The sequence below is a fragment of the Hibiscus syriacus genome, unplaced genomic scaffold (genome assembly GCF_006381635.1).
Source record: "Hibiscus syriacus cultivar Baekdansim isolate YM2019G1 unplaced genomic scaffold, ASM638163v2 tig00111634_pilon, whole genome shotgun sequence".
NCBI lineage: Eukaryota > Viridiplantae > Streptophyta > Magnoliopsida > Malvales > Malvaceae > Hibiscus > Hibiscus syriacus.
This window is the reverse complement of record NW_024063140.1, coordinates 700385-718501: the sequence shown is the minus strand read 5'-3', so window position 1 is coordinate 718501 and position 18117 is coordinate 700385. Positions and strand designations below refer to the sequence as shown.

The 18117-nt window shown below is 36.6% G+C and overlaps 1 pseudogene; it reads right to left on the bottom strand.

The window, feature by feature from the left end:
• Positions 1-16880, bottom strand: part of LOC120166302 — a 28185-nt pseudogene extending 11305 nt beyond the window's left edge.
• Positions 16881-18117: the final 1237 nt, after the last annotated feature.

Sequence of the window (18117 nt, the reverse complement as noted above, 5' to 3'; positions counted from 1 at the left end):
TGTCGTGGTACCAAGACTTAGTTTCTTTTATCTCTTCGATTTGGTAACAATGAGTCGTGTACTCATACGACTGCATGTCAATTTTCATCATCTTAGACCCCCCACCAGCCTTGAATATTGCTGCCAAGGTAGCTAAGGCATCGGCCACTTGATTCTTTTCTCTAGGCACGTAATGGAAAGTGACTTCATCAAACTCTTCGAGTAGATCCAATATGAGCTTTCTGTATTCCACCAGATTTACATCTTTTGTCTCCCACTCTCCTCGGAGCTGATAGATTACTAAGGCGGAATCTTTATATACCCCTAAAGTCTTTATATTCTTACCAATAGTAACTCTGATCCCTAAAACACAAGCTTCATACTCCGCCATGTTGTTAGTGCAATCGAAGTTCAATTTGATAGTGAACGAATATTGATTTTATTCAGGTAAAACTAGGATAGCCCCAATGCCATGCCTTAACACATTTGATGCACCATCGAAATGCATTTTCTAGGTGTCATATGTAGAGGTGCTCGCTCCTTCTAAAGATATGGCCATCAAATCTTCATCTGAGATCTTGAAGTCTAGTGGTTCATAGTTTTCAGCGGTTCTGCTTGCCAAGAAGTCTGATATAGCACTTCCCTTAATAGCCTTTTGGCTCACATATTCAATGTCGAATTCAGATAATAATATTTTCCATCGGGCTAACCTTCCAGATAGAGTAGGCACACTCATCATGTACTTTAGCGGATCTAACCTAAAAATCAACTAAGTGATGTGGTACAACATGTATTGTCCGAGCCTTCGTGTAGCACAGACTAAAACGCAACAAAATTTTTTAATGGGTGAATATCTGACTTCGTAATTAGTGAACTTCTTGCTCAGGTAGTAAATAACTCTCTCTCTCCTTCCGGACTCATCATGTTGGCCCAGGACATATCCCATTGAATTTTCAAAGATGGACAAATACATGAATAAAAGTTTGCCCGGGATGGGAGACATTAAGACAGGAATACGAGACAAATACTCTTTTATTTTCTCGAATGTGGTCTGGCAATCCTATCTCATGTTCCAGAGTTGTTCTTTCGAAGAAGGCAAAAAATTGGGTCGCACTTGTCGGTCATCTAAGATATGAACCGTGCAATATAATTCAATCTGCCCAGAAAACCTTGAACTTATTTTTGTGTTCGTAGGGGAGGTAAGTTATGGATGGCTTTGACTTTATCTGGATCAATCTCGATACCTTTCCTGCTAACCACGAAGCTAAACAACTTTCCAGATATTACTCTGAAGGTACACGTGTTGGGATTCAGTCTCAACTAGAACTTTCTCAACCTTTGGAAGACTTTTCTCAGATTCTCGACATGTTATTCTTCTTTTTGTGCTTTGAAAACCATGTCATCAACATAAACTTCAATTTCCTTGTGCATGATATCATGAAATAAGGTCACCATAGCTCTTTGTTATGTTGCTCCGATATTCTTTAATCCGAAGGGCATCACCTTGTAGCAGAAAGTTCCCCACATTGTGGCAAATGTGGTGTTTTCCAGGTAATCTGGATGCATTTTAATCTGGTTGTATCCTGAGAATCCGTCCATGAATGAAAAGAAAGCATTTCCTGAAGTGTTGTCCACCAGAGTATCTATGTGAGGCAAGAGGAAGTTATCCTTAGGACTTACTTTGTTTAGGTCTCGGTACTCGACGCACATGTGTACTTTTTCATCATTCTTTGGCACTGGCAATATGTTAACCACCCATTCCAAATACTTGGCTACTTGAAGAAAGCCAGCATCGAACTGTTTCTTTACTTCTTCTTTTATTTTAAGGAGCATTTCAGGTCTCATTAGCCTTAGTGTTTATTGTACGGGTTTACATTCTGGCTTGATGGGTAGTTTGTGGACTATCATATCCGCATCTAGCCCAGTCATGTCTTGATATGACAATACAAATACCTCTTTGTACCCCTGAAGTAACTCAATCAGGCTTTGCCTTGCTTCAGACGAAAGTGTTGTGCCAATTTTAACTTCCTTCTTTTCCACTTATGTGCCCAAATTCAAAACTTCAATTTTCTCTTCATGTGGCAATATTTGTTTGTCTTCTCTTTCCACCATCCTTAATAATTATTAAGGTAAGTTGCACTATTCTTCATTGTTACATTCATCAATTTCCCCAAGATAACTAAGTTGTTCAAAATCCACCTCCAGGTCAGAATCATCATTGTCTGCATCATTAATATATGGGGACCTGGAAGGGAAAGGAAAAAAGAAATATGTATATGCGATAGGAAGGTATCCCACACAGAATGAAGAAAAATTAAATACAAAAGAAAAGGAAATGAAGAAGAAAAATGTTTGCTGGGAAAATAATGCATCTTTTAGTGAATATGAATAAAAACAATGTATTAACCCTTACAAAAGATCTCTTATTGCCCCGGGTATAGGTAAATAGGGAAAGTTTGAGTATTACTCTGAAAGAAATTTGAAAACCACAGGTAGTTCTTCAGACGTCCAGTTGTTAAGCATGAATCACGACGGTAAGGATGAATTTCAGATCTATCAATGTCTTTAGTGTTGTTGTTGTTATGGTATTTATGCTTAAGTCTTTCAAAGCAACCTCCAGGCAGGGTAAGGTCATTTCAAATACATAGCCACCGGATCTAAATGTGTCTTGGAAATGAGGGAATATCATTGGTTCCCACTAAATTTCCTCTCCAATCAATCTTGCCGATCTTCATTCTCGGCACTTCCGAATTTCCTTTCTTTTTTGTTGGTGGTTGGGTTGAAACCCTAGCCCAAATTGATCTAGCTTTGTGATAGGAAAAACGAGATCAATTCTTCCCTACAAAAGACTTCCAAATCCTTTTTTTGTTTTAACATCTTTTCCCATGGTTTATTTTAGCTCCATTTTGGTGTATTCGGAGAACCGAGGTCTGGAAATCTTTCCACCTTCAACCATGAATGTGGCATTTACAAATTCCAAGGAACGGAATGAACATTCTAAAGTGTCTTTATCCACCTCAATTTATGGGGCATCAGTGGTCACACTTGCTACTATATCTTCCTCAACGTTAATGATGATAAGGGTTTCATCAATGGCAAACTTCACTTTCTGGTGAAGTATTGATGGCACTGCCACAGTTTGGTGTATCTATGGTCTTCCTAAAAGACAGTTGTAGGAAGGCATAATATCCATCACCAGGAATTCGTTGTTGTAAGTGGCAGGTCCAATGGTTAAGGGTACTTAAATCTTGTTGATTACCTTTCTCTTTGTCCCGACAAATACTCGAACCACACTCTGGCATGCTTGCATATGAGAGGTATCCATTGGTAATCTTTTCAAAGTGACCAGAGGCATCACATTCAGAGTAGACCAGTTGTCGATTAACATACTCGGCAAGGCATGACCCTTGCAGTAAGTTGTAATGTGCAATGCTTTAGCCCATCCTTTTCCTCTGAATGGGATATTATCATCAGAAAATGAGATAAGATTGTCAACCTGAATGTTGCTGACCAATTTGTCCAATTTATTGACTGGTATGTCTTGTGGTACAAATGTCTAATTCAAGACCTTCAGTAGTGCATCTATATGTGCCTCCGAATTCAGTAGTAGTGCCAACATCGAAATACATATTGGCAACGTGTTGGCAAACTGTGTAGTTGCTCCACAACACTGTATTCACTATGTTTTAGGAATTTCAGAAACTTTACTACTTCCTCCTCTTTAATACGTTTATTTACCACTGGTTCGTCTCCCTTAAATGGCTCTAGTGGTCTTTGGGATAGATGAATTTTCTGGGAATAACATTTCCCACTTCCAGCAGCGTGCCCCACTTCATGAGCACCTTCTTTCACAGTGCTCACTTGGTAATCGTAGTTCCAAGGCACTTATCGATTGTCTTTATAGGGAAAAGGTATGGACGCTACAATCACAATATTGGCTGGTGCATTTTCTATTGGTTTCTCGTTGTGTTGATTATCAAAGGGTGCCTCGCACCATATCTTTGATCAGACATTTCTCTGGTTGCACAGATGCCTGCTTTCGGAGTGTGATTGTTCTTTTTGTAACATTCCAGCTCTTTTCTGTCCATCGTTAGTTGGATCAAGGCTCTAAATTCTGGATATTTCTACACATCATGTCCCTCTTCGTTGTGATAGCAACAATAACTGCTACATATATTCTCTGTTGTACCGGTATGTGGTGCAAGAAATCATTCCTTCACCATTTGTCTCCATACCCAAACCAAATGAGACTTCATTTCAGAAATATTGGTTTTAAATTTATTGCCTTTCTCTTCAGTGACTGCATTAATCCTAGCCTCTTGATGATTAGGCAAAGGATTTAGTGAAACATTTGGTTCTCCTGAGTTGTTGAAGTGGATCCAATTCTTGTTGCGCATTCTTTGTACGATCCTCTTGAATGTGATGCAGTTCTCAATAGTATGCCTTGGAACACCGCCATGATATTCACAATGCATTCTCAACATACCACCTGGGGTATGGGGGCTTCATAGGTTCCATGGGATATGGTGACACTACATGAGTGTCAAAGAGTTGTTCAATAAAGTTCTTTGTAAGTCATGGGAATAGGATCGAAATATTCTTTTTCTCTTTCTTTCCTGGGTTCCCTTGAATATTGTTTAGAAGTACCTGATGGTACAGCTACAGTTGGTTTTGGGTTAGAGATTGTAACACCTTTGTTGGTGTTGTAGATGTTGATGTTGTTAATCTCTCCATCTCTCTTCTTCATATGAGGTTTCTTGTTGGACTCCTCTCCTTCAATCTTACCTTGTTTTATGGCCATTTCTATCATCTCCCCGGCCATAACAAGTTAGAAAAATTTCCATATGTGATTACAACCAGGTGCCTGAAGTAAGGAGCCTTCAGTGTTTGCACAAAGAGCTTCCTGGTTTTCTTCTCATCCAAAGGTGGATGAACTTACACGACTAAATCCCTCCATCTCTGTGCATATTGTATGAAACTTTTGTTATGCTTATTCTCTATACTTTGTAACATAACTCGATCTAGTCTCATATCGTTTACATGTTTGTGTTGTTCCAAGAATGACTTGGCCATATCCTTCCAAGTCTTGATATGAGATCGGTTCAGCTGGTTGTACCATCAGATGGTTGAACCAGACAGAATCTCCTGGAAGTAGTGAATCAAGAGTTGGTCATTTCCTACGTGTTTTGTCATATTTCGACATAACATAGTAATGTGAGCTGAAGGGCAACAGTTCCCATCGAACTTTTCGAAGTTTGGGACTTTAAATTTTAGAGGAATAATCAAATCGAGACTAGGCTTAACTCCAAGAAATCAACTCTATAATAGTCGTTGTCCCCTTTAACTATTTTCATCTGATCTTTCAGCTGCTTAATTTTTTCCTCCATTTTCTTTGTATTGTCATCTTCATCAAAATCTGGTATATGGTAGTCATCAGATTATTCTGAGGATTGGATACATCAATTTGTACTTTTACAGCAGACGAGTCTTGTGCTTTTACAGTGGATGAGTCCCCTTGAAGTCCTGGTAGGATTCCCGGTTAGATATCCACCTGCGGGGTAGGTTGCACATTTACTCCTTAAAATTCCCATGCCCCAGAGTACTTTCTTGATTCAAGCCAGATAACTTTGCGATGATTTGATCAACCAAAGACTCTTAGCTTTTAGTGATCGATTCTAGAGTGCTTTGATTATTCTGACTTATTTTCTTTTTCAACTCCCTTTGTAACCTCAGCATGTTCTCTTCGAGTTAAGCAATCTTTGTTTCCATTTTCTTCTTCTTTGAACGGGTATTATGAGGATGATATGTGTCCAATCTTTATAAGACATTTTCTGTTATTTAATGTGAATGTAAAGAAATGAAGAGAAAAAAATAACAAATGCAAAGTATGTAAAAATGGATGATGCATGAAATTTTCTAGGCACTGATCCCAAAAATGTGTCTGTTATTATAAATAATCTTTATTGGGACAAAAGTGTTATTTCTTAAGAGACAAAAACATATTAAAGGTACATTCTGACTAAGTCCTCTAGACCTTGAATGACTTCTAACAAGTTGACAAGTCTTCTTCCTTCATTCATTACCAACTGAATACCTTATCGGACCACTCTAGTTTCTCTTTGCAAACTGTGCAAGTCATGTGCCATGTACTTGCTCTAAGAAGTCTCAAATGACCATATCTCTAGCTTTCACCCTTTTCTGAGCTTGCTCCCAATGAAAACGCCATTGAAAACCTCTATCAAAGGGATCTATCTAAAGCTCACTTACTTGTTTCTTAAACATATCCACAGTGGCCTCTAACTCAGCTATGGTCTTGTCATCATGTTCTTGATGTCTTTGAAGACACCTCTCCAGATCAGCTACCTTAGTCTTCAACCGTTTTTTCTGGTGTTAGCTTTTTAACAAACGTATTTGGGAAGTTTTTAGCTATTCTTTCAGTGTCTCTTTTTCATCTTGTCCTTTGAACTTCCTTTTCAGGCTGCTGGCTTCACCTTTCCAGTATTCAGAAGATATTTTCAGACTGGAATTGTTCTGAACTTGCTCTTGATATCCCTTTCTCAAATCTTCCATCTCAAAGCATATTTTATTCAGTTATTTTTCTAACTTGTCTTCCCGATCCTTCTGAGTATCAGCATCTAACTTCCACTGGAATCTTTCAGCTTCAAGTTCCCTTAGCCTTTATTTCATATCTTCCTTTTCAACTTCCAATTATTTCTTTGCTATCTCCAATTAGGAGGGAACTGGTTTAAGATGCTTTTCCATGGTCCGAGTATCTTCATAATCTAGCACGGGAATTTTGTCATTCTTTCTTAACTTCTGCCATTCTAAATAATCTAGAGTAAGCATGTCTTTAGTAGCCTCGACATTCATACAGAATATCTTCTTCCATGACTTAGCTATATCTTTGACCTTCTTCTTGTAGATGTCCTAATGTGTGCAAATTCTGATCCAAATATTCCATGTGTAGTAGGGACAAATTGGCGTGCCCCATACTGCCGAAGTGCCAAAAGTGGAGAATATCCTACTCTTCCCCATAATCTAAGTAACATTATGATTTCTGAGTCTCCACATCGATAAATGATGTCACTATGGGTTAACCAAGGGGATCTCCAGACAATGTCCTTATCTTGAAGGTACGTGAATACCTTTACCCATTTTTCTTTTGGGATGTCTTTTTACCACTTTCGTGTAAGGAATTCCCCCAAATGAGAGTAGGTGGTGTTAAATCGATGGTAAGAAATCCCGTCAGTCTTCCAGAAAAGACTTTGGATCTAGACCTGAAAAAGTTGTGCGCACCCTATAAATCTTTCTCCCCAAGTCTTTTTGCAATGGTTGAGTGAACGAAAAGTTTCAGCTAATATTGTTGGTGTCGAGTTCACTCGCTTCGGTAGTTGTTCAAACAGTTCCACCACAGTCGCCTTGATGTATTCCAAAGTTTTTGGGAAGATAACCAAGCCGTAGAGACCTAGTGCAAAAATGTCTATCACATTCCATTCATTTGGATAATTCTTGATTAGCTATTTGATATGGGTCCAAGCAATTCCCTCTCTTTTACCCTTGCACTGAATTCAATCAGTTACCCAATTTTCATTTACCCCTGCAACCTTTGTCAACCCATTCTTGAAAGGTTGACTTTTGATGTGCTTGTTATAGACCCGTTCCATTTTGATTCCTTCACAATGTAGTAAAGTAGTATATTCTTCAATTGTGGGCACCATGTCCTCTTGAATGAATGTAAAATAGTTGTACCCTAGATTCTGAAATTGCATTAAGGCTTGAATTAGGGGCTCATTTATCTTGACTTAGAGTAGAAGCGCGATATCACTATACCCCTGGCAGAATTTTTGTTTCTGATCGTTTTTCCAACTGTCCCAAATGCTCCGCAATTCTTGAACATCGTTCTGCTTAAGGCTGACAGAGGCATAACCAACCAGATCTGACACATAGTTGTCTTACAGACTGTCTCACTTTTCTTTCTGAGTCTTCTCTGACCATAGTCGGACCTCTGCGTTTTTCACCTCTTGCATTACAACTCATTTATCCATTAATGTAAATTATTTGTGTTTAACGAACACGTTTTGTGGATCAATCACCTCTTTTAAATGATGTAAATGATAAAATAACAAAAAAATGAAAGGGAAACAAGTTAGTAAGATAAAAATAATAATGAAAGTAAAAATTCCTACCCCGCATGATATCTACCCCCACATGCTTTTATTTCTTACCCGGACATGATTTCTATACCATATATTAATTTTTGAGCAAGCCATAACCGCATATTTTTCTAATTCACATGCTTTGAACATAAAATAAAACAGGAAATAACTCAAGCATCCTAGGTTTTGAAATGGAGTTTCGGGGTGGGCTCTAATTCCTTGTAGTCTCCTGGTTTAGGTTCTAAAGAAAGGGACCCGAGTTCTCCTTGTTGGTGCCCTCTTGGGCTTGTCAGACCCTTAGTCCTAAGCCCATTACAAGCTTATGTGGACCAAGTTAAACTTGAGATGACACATTCCCTTATGTATGTACGGATAATAAATTCCCACGAAGACATAAGGTATATGAATTTCGAAGGTTACTTGTTAGGCCTATACGGAGAATAAATTCCCACGGAGGCGTCACTTTTACCCCCACTTACGAAAGGGTTTAGAGCTCGTGAATAGAGCCTTAGAGTAATTTTTTAAAAGCTGAAATCATTAGAAAACATCAGTACGACTATTTATTTGAAAAATAATAATCAGAGGTAAATAATAAGGATTGAAAAGTTAAATTAAAATTCAAACTTATAACTTTCTCTTAATAAGAGAACCAGAAATTGATTTTATCCTCACTCACTTACATGTCCCTAGTGGAGTCGCCAAGCTGTCGTAGTCGTCTTTCGACAGGACCTGGAATAAGGTCCTGACCTAAATTTGATGTAATGGAGCCGCCACCGATTATTTAAAATTAGGTTCATCAGATACATTAATGTACCATTTTATCTGATCTGCATTTTTACCATAATTGAATCGGCTTCGGGAGTCGATTACAGTCAGGGAATGATTAGCACCCCTGTATTACCCTTCCGGTACTAGTTTAATTTTTTGATTATCTTAATTGCGAAAATTTAAAGTTAAATTAAAATTTAAAAGTTTGATCCAAACTACTTACCATTTGAGGATTTGAAATTGACCTAAAAATATAAATCAAATCAGTTTTAATTATTAAAGTAAAAAAATAAATTAAGAAAACATAAAAGAAAAGAAAACTTTAAATTAAAAGGGTTTAAACGCAACAAATTTAAAATTAAGGGCCAAATTGACAATATTTGGATACTGCAAGAAGAATAAAAAGTCAGGAGAGGTCAATTTACGAAATATAAGAAAATTGAACAAGGATTAAATTGAATAAATTCAAAATTCATAGGAAAATTTACAACAGGTGACCAAAATGAATTATGCATCAAACGTTCAGAGACTACATAAATAATTAAACTATTTGCTAATTACCTTTCGGTCCCCTATAAATAGCCCAAAAATTCTAAAAATTTCATTTCATTTCATTTCACCCAAAAACCAATTCTCTCTCCCCTCTCAAAACTCTCCTAATCTAAGCCTCACCGACCAATGGCCAGTCCAACTCCGACGAGGCCCCCCACCGTACCGCCGCCACCGACCGCCACTCCAGCCACCACTACCGATGGCCGAAAAGCCCAAATTCACCCGAAAAGCTCCTCTCGTCCCCGTAAGTTCAAAACTGAGGCTTAAACCCCTAAAAATACCCCCACCGGCATAGATCTAAACGTAAAGTTTGAAACTTTACCTTTTCCGACAATGGTTCTTCATTTTCTCGGCTATTTCTCTTCTCTCGAACCAAACCGATGCAAGCACTAATGATTTTTACTTTTTTTATGCTTTCAAATGTTGCAATTGGTTGATTCTCCTTTTTATTTATTATGTAGTATTGTTTTTTTCTTCGTATCTTGCTTGTTCGACTTGTAGGGGCTTCTATAACCATGCTCGAAATGATTTTTCGGGGTCAATCATATTTATTTCGGGGGTCATTTACCCTCATTTCCCGATTTACTTGAGGTTGAGGGCTTCGATTTCATCTCATGTTGCTTTAGTTTGTTGTGATTCATTGTTTGCCAAAGATTTTAGGGATGGTTCAGTCTCGGGTGCTGTGATTTTTCGGATTCCGGTGCCAGAAATCTAGGCCTTGTTGTTGCTTGGTTCTCTCGCCAGTACGTGGTCCCCACAAGCTACCACCATGTGGCGCCCTCTCTAAATATAAAACCCTAGTTTGATTTTGGGCTGGGTCATGCCCCTTATCGGGTCTGCTTTCTTGGGTCAGGCTAGTATGGCCCGGTTTGACTCCCTTTGCTAGGCTCGAATGGACTTTTGGACCTGAAAAACAAAAACGAAAAAAAATTAATAATAAAAAAATGAATAATATGAATTAAATTATATAATGTTATATTTTCAAAAAACAATATGTTTTCAAAAACATTTATATATGCTTTCAAAAATTATTTTCAAAATTATATAATATATGTTTTCAAAAGTTTTTTTCAAAAATATATATATGTTTTTCAAATTATATAAGATATGTTTTCAAAAATTGTTTTTTTAAACTATATATTATACGTTAAATTGTTTTTAAAAACTATATAATTTATATATTTTTTCAAAAATTATTTTTAAAATTATATAATATATGTTTTCAAAAACTATTTTTAAAATTATATATTATACGTTTTCAAAAAAATATTTTTTAAAAAATATATAATATATGTTTTTAAATCATATTTTCAAAACCATATTATATATTTTCAAAAACCCGATTTTTAAAATTAAAAACGTTTAAATTATGTGTTTTCAAACATATTTTCAAAAACTACATTATATTATAATGTATAAACCCTGGACGAAAATGAGTGACTACATCTCCATAATAAAGTGGCGATCAATTTCCACGTGCTTGGTACGGTCATGGTGTACAGGGTTATGAGCTATGCTAACTGCTGCTTGGTTGTCACAATATAATGTTATAGGTTTTGTATAGGATAATTTTAGTTCTCCCATTAGCCGTTGTAACCACATTCCTTCACATATTACGTGGGACATAACTCGATACTCATATTCAACACTGCTGCGTGCCACAACAGACTGCTTTTTACTCTTCCATGTCACGAGATTACCCCAAACATAGTTGCAGTAACCGCTTGTGGAGCGCCTGTCATTAACAGCATCTTCCCAGTCTGCATCAGTGTAGACGTCTATGCTTCGATTTTCATCTTTCTTGAAATACAACCCCTTACCAAGAGTCCCTTTTAAGTATATCAATATCATGTAGGCAGATTCCAAATGTTTCTCCCTAAATTGACTAATAACACTTACTCCAAAAGTTATGTCTGGACAAGTGTGAGAAAAATAGATAAGTTTTCCCACTAACCGTTGATATCTCCCCCTGTCTACCTCTTCTCCATCCTTATCAGTTCCTAATTTAAGGTTAGGTTTCGTAAGAGCCTCGGCTAGTTTACAACCCAACAGTCCGACTTCAAAAAGTAGATTAAGAACATATTTCCTTTGAGACATTGAAATACATGTCTTTGACCTTGTTATCTCCATTCTAAAAAAATATCAAAGATTCCCCAAGTCTTTAAGTTGAAACTCAAGACTTAAGAACTCTTTTAGTCTTTCAATTTCAATAGAATCATCTCCTGTCAATATTATGTTATCTACATATACAATGAGAATACAACACTTCCCATTATCTGAGTGTCTGTAGAATAAGGTGTGATCAGCTTGACCTTGAATATAATGTCTACTAGTCATTGCTTTTGCAAAACGATTAAACCAAGCCCTAGGGGATTGCTTTAGTCCATACAAGGACTTCTTCAACTTGCATACTTGGCCCTTGCTTCCTTCGAATCCAGGCGAAAAATCCATGTAAACTTCTTCATTTAATTCTCCATTGAGAAAAGCATTCTTTACATCCAATTGGATCAAAGGCCATTCTAAGTTGACAGCAATTGAGTGAAACACTCGAATAGTATTCAGTTTGGCCACTAGTGCAAATGTTTCTTCGTAGTCCAACCCATATGTTTTAGTGAAACCCCTGGCCACAAATCTAGCCTTGTATCGATCAATGCTCTCATCTGGTTTAAATTTTGTAGTAAAAATTGACTTATTGACTTACAACCCACAATCTTCTTCCTAGTATGTATTTTAGATATTTCCCAAGTTTCATTGTCTTCAAGAGCCTTTATTTCTTGCAAAATAGCTTGCCTCCATTTGGTTGACTTAAGTGCCTCTTCTATGTTCTTTGGAGTTTCTACAAAGTCAACATTAGAAACAACGGCATTGTAGGATTTAGACAAGTTTCTATAGGATATAAACCGAGAAATGGGATGTTGAGTGCAGCTCCTAGTGCCCTTTCTTACTGCAATTAGAAGATAGATAGAAGGTGAAAGAGGTGAGACTTCTTCCCCATGGCAGTCCTCGGGTAAAGATATCATTGGCACTATTATTTCAGTCTCTGGCAGCTGATGTTTTGAAAGTATACACGAAGCCGCTGAGTTTTTTCTTGTTGTTTTTTAGAATGAGATGGTTGTTTTTCTTCATTAGTATGGTTAATCACCCTTGTTTCTTGTTTTTGCATAGTGGAGATAGGAAAAATAGGGTCCAAAGCAAGAATTACAGTGGTTGTAGGATTTTCATCAATGGCTGTAGGATTTTCAGCAGGTTTTGTAGTGGTGGTAGGGCTGATAGAGTCTCGTTTTCGAAGAAAGTAACATCAATGGACACAAACATCAGGTGTAAGGTTGGAGAGTAGCACTTGTACCCTTTTTATATAGGTGAGTAACCAATAAAGACACAAGTATGGGCTATAGGATCAAGTTTAGATCGGTTATATTGATGGTTGTGGACAAATGCTTTGAAACCAAAAGTTTTGGTTGGGAGATTAGGAACACGAAACAAGGGAAATTTTTTTTGAAGAGTATGTAAAAGTGTTTGAAAGTGTAATACCTTTGATGGGATTCGATTTATAAGATAACAAGCAGTGAGAAGAACTTCTCCCAATAAATACTTTGGTACACTCATAGTAAACATAAGGGCACGAGTCACGGCTACAAGGTGTTTGTTTTTCCTCTCAAAAACCCTATTTTGTTGAGGGGTGTCAGGACAAGAACTTTGATGTATGATTCTTTACTCAAAAAGATAAGGACTTATGATAGAATTAAAGTACTCTCTCCCATTATCAGTTCTAAGGATGTGAATTTTGTAATTGAACTGGGTTTGAATCATTGAATGAAAATTTTGGAAGACTCTAGAGACTTAGATTTTTTCTTTGAGGAGATAGACCTAACAAACTCTAGTGTAGTCATCAATGAAAGTTATGAACCACCTAGCCACTGTGATGTTTTTTACTCAACTGGCTCCCCATATATCACTGTGGATTAAAGAGAAAGGTTGAGATTGAACATAAGGTTTCAAAGGACAAGGGACACGAGTATGTTTAGACAGTTGGAAAACTTCACAATTCAAGGAACTTATTTTCTTATTTAGAAATAGTAGAGGAAACTGTTTCCTCATGTACATGAAATTCGGATGTCCTAGTCTATGGTGCTATAGCATAATAGAATCTTATTTTGATGTAGATAAGGTCATCCCTTCTTGTGAACTGTTTTTGTTCCAAACATATAAGCCATCATCAACTTTAGCAGTGCCAATCATCTTCCCCGATTCCTGTTCTTGAACCACACAACTGAAAGCAGAAAATTCAGCAAGCACTTTTTCATCCTTGGTAAGCTTGCTAATTGAGAGTAAATTACAAGAAAGATTTGGAACATGTAAAACTTTATCAATGGAAAATTTTTCAATAAGTCTAACTGTTCCCATTCCAGCCAATGGCGAGTAAGATCCATCAGTTATACGAATCCATAAGTGATCATGACAAGGTAAATATGTGTGAAACAAACTTAGATTACTTTTCATGTGGTTGAATGCACCCGAGTCTAGTATCTAGATAGGTTCATGTGTAGTATTTAAGGCAATACCTTGAATAGCTAGTGACCCACTGGCTGTAGGAGTCACAAGTAGTTTATGAAGAGCCTCAAGTTGAGTTTTGGTTAGTTGAACACCCTGAGCATCTTATTTAGTAGTAGATATCATTGATGCCTTGTTTTCTTTCTAGTTTTTTCCAGTATAGCCATGGAGTTTGAAGCATTTCTCCTTGGTATGCTCAACTCGATTACAATGGCTACACCATGGCCTATTTGAACCAGAATCAATTCTAGTCTTGAACCTTTGAAACTGTAGGCCTGTTGAACTAAGAGCAGAGTTCTCGGAAGGACGATGACCAACTGTAGTAAATGGTTTTAGTTCTCTTGTGTCTCCCAACATAATAAGTCAACGTTTCTCTTCCCTCCTTACTTCAGCAAATGTTTCTCCTATGGTTGGTAGTGTGATTTTGCCTAGTATTCATCCTCAGGCCTCATCAAGATCACGATTCAGTCCTGCTGGGAACTCATAGAGATGCTCTTTGTTAAGATGATCCATGAACTTGGTGTGTTCCGAACCCTCGCCCCAATCAGCTTCATAATACATATCTAACTCCTACCATAAGATCTTTAGGTTGTTGTAATATTGAGTGACTTCAAGTGTTCCTTGTCGAATATCTTTCAACTTTAATTTGATCTCGAATACTTTGGAAGCATTTCCAAGATCGGAGTAATTCTCCTTGATTACATCCACATTTCTTTGGCAATTTTGAAAAAAATATACATTTAACTTATATGACCTTCCATCGAATTTATAAGTCAAACCATAAACATTGAGTTGTTAAGCTCCCAAGTTGCATAACCAGAGTCTGATGATTCTGGTCGGGGAATTTCTCCATTAATGTACCCAATTTTCCTCGGCCACGAAGAACCATAAGGATAGATTGTGACCATTGCAGGAATTTTTTTTCCATCTAATCGATGATTTGTGATTATAAGAGATGAGTTAAGATTCGCTTGAGGGATTCTTTGGCTGTGATTTTGAGTTATTCGTGAGATCTCAGTCTCATACAGGGTTTCATTAATATCACCCATGAGAGAGTGAAAACTAAAAAAATGTTTTTAAGATAAGAGACGAATGATTATGATCGAATGAATCCTAAAGCTCTGATACCATTAACACATTTAGGAAGAAGAAATTATTTTGTTTTCTTCTAATCTGAATACATCCTTTTTAAAAATTAGCAGAAAAATAAAAAAATAATAATAATCTCTAGAAATTAATCTATCCCTAAAAATAGTAACTAGATTATGACTAATAGTACAAGGAATTCCTAGAACTAAGGTAGAAAATCTGCTTAATTTAAAAAATTCCAACAGGATCTATAGACAAAGCTAGCCTAAAATGATGAATGGCGCTTTTCTTTCTATTTGTGTACCTGAAAAAAAGGATGTTTCTCAATTACAGAACTTGAAGATCAAACCCGTTTGATTGAAATATAGTCCCATCATCCGAGTAGTTAACCAAAGTAAAAGTCAAAGCATAGAGGATTGAATTCCTTCATTATAGGGGAAGATTGCCCATCTCTACCCAGCCAGTAATGATATTAAGTAGCATATATAAAAGCAAAAAAAAGAAGATGGACTTCAACACAAAACCATAACCATTACCATCCCCTGCATTTTATCAAGCCATTGGAGAATAACTTCTCGACAATATCAATGCAAATTTCTGAAAACAATAATACATTGTTTGTCCCCAAATTTCTATAATATTTCCCAGAGTTTAAGGTGAAATAACTCAGATCGACCTGCAAATAAGGCCAAGAAGATAATGACTACGTGCACTATTTGGAATCTGCAAAAACGAGAACTGTCAAGATATTCCCATCACAAGGTTCATGTGAAAGTCACAGACAACTAATATGTCCAAGAGAACATCGGCAATACCTCTCTGACAGGCTCATTAGCAGAACATAAAGCTGTTAAGCAGATCCATCTGAAAGCATGACATCGCAAACAAGTAGCGGGATTGAGTTGTTTGCATTCCTTCATATAAAGAAAAACTTCACTGATGAGGAACAAGATAAGATATTAATCACAGTGATTGGGAGGGGGGGAGGCTTTGCTTTAATATATTAAAACTCCTTCAAACAATTAAAACAAGACAATGCACATACCCTTTAGAATATGATATGCCAAGTACGCTTGATTGTTATGCAAGTAGCAAGCAGCTAACAACTGCAAATTCACCTACATTTCAAACAAAAGTTCATAATATAGTCTGATATTCGCCGTAAAGAAACCCACAAGCAAATTACAAGAAAATCGAATTTAGAACCTTAGTGTTACTAACTTATCAAGTTCCAATAAAAAAACCTATATCCTCCAGAAAACTTAACGTTGAACGCCAACTTAAGGCTAACGTAATTTTTTTTTTTATAGTTTACAAATTACATTCCAAGTTGAAATTTGGAAAACAACCATAATCAGAAACTAGAAGCTAATGCCGTGAATTAAACAAACAAGAAAAACCAAAAAAATTCCGGGGGAAAATATTAAGAAATCAATTAACCACCAAAAAATGATTGAAGCAATGGTCACAGTGGATCTTGAAAAATCCAACGAACAGTTTTCGATTTCACTCATAAACGATTGGAGAACTTAAAATTTCTTACTAAAAAGACCAGAAAAGATTTTCTTTCACCAACCGAAACAGAACAAATTTGAAAACAAAAAAGGAGTTAATAAATGGTTTTCTTTTCTTTTCGAGGGTGAACGAGTGAGTTACCTCGGAAGGGAACTCAGCGCAATGACGTTCGCAAAGGAAGATGGCATTTTTTAACATGAAATGGCGGAGACTGTTTTGAACACAGTCTGTGAGTATCGCTTCCATGGCGCTTTTTTCTTTCCCTCTTTCCCCTTATTGGTTCGATTGAGAAAATTAAAATAAAACAGAAACAACCGGAAATGTTGAGTGAGAGATTTTATGGGTCTCCTTTAGGTTTCAAAATAAGATTGTCACGTGGGCAATTTTTCCAATAAATCATCGATGATCGGTATATTTACCGATCTAACATCAGTCAGATTATATTTCTCGATCTAACACCTGTAGCAGTAAAGCGCGCTCTCTGAACCGCGCTATACGCTGATTTGGCGTCACGTGGGTATAAATCGCCCCTGCCCCGCGATATACGGTGATTTGACGCCACGTGGGTATAACGTGCCCCCTGATCCGCGCTATACCTGCGTATCTGACACATGGGGTATAGCGCGGTGCAGGGGGCGCGCTATACCCCTAAATACCCGGCCCCTCACATCTCAATCCTCCCTATAAATACCCCATTCTCAATCACTTTTATCACATCAAATTCTATAAATTTCTCTCAAATATTTTCTCTTTTTAAGGTATATTTTATAATATTTTTACTATTATATATTTACTTTATTTAATATTTTACTAATATAATTCTTTTGCAGATATATAATAGAAGACAGTCTACTTCGCTCGGATGGAAATCATATATCTCTACACTTTGCTGATACGGTAACATTTTAACGTTTTATTTTAAATTAAATTATTAGTAATATTTAGTTGATTTATTTAATGCATGATTATTAGATTAAGAATTAAATATCTCGATATTTTGCTGATACAGTAACATTTTAACGTTTTAATTTAATTTAAATTATTAGTAATAATTAGTTGATTTATTTAATGTATGATTATTAGATTAAAAATTAAATATCTCGACACTTTGCTAATACGGTAAGATTTTAACATTTTAATTTAATTTAAATTATTAGTAATAATTAGTTGATTTATTTAATGCATGATTATTAGATTAAGAATTAATTTTTGTAATTATTTATTTTTAGGAGAATGATCGTGTATTAGATCCTTTTATCAAGAATCTTAAGTTAGTGATACCCAGCCGTGTCTTGCCATATTTAATAGAGGTTGGATTCGGTTACATAGGTAGATATCAGGGTCACTGTAAGATAGAGCCAGACCTGATTTTTTCCTTAGTAGAGCGGTGGAGGCCGGAGACCCACCTATTCCATCTTCCGTGCGGAGAGTGCACGATCATGCTTGAGGATGTTTCTATGTACCTGGGGCTTCCAGTGGATGGAGATGTGATATCGGGGATATCTTC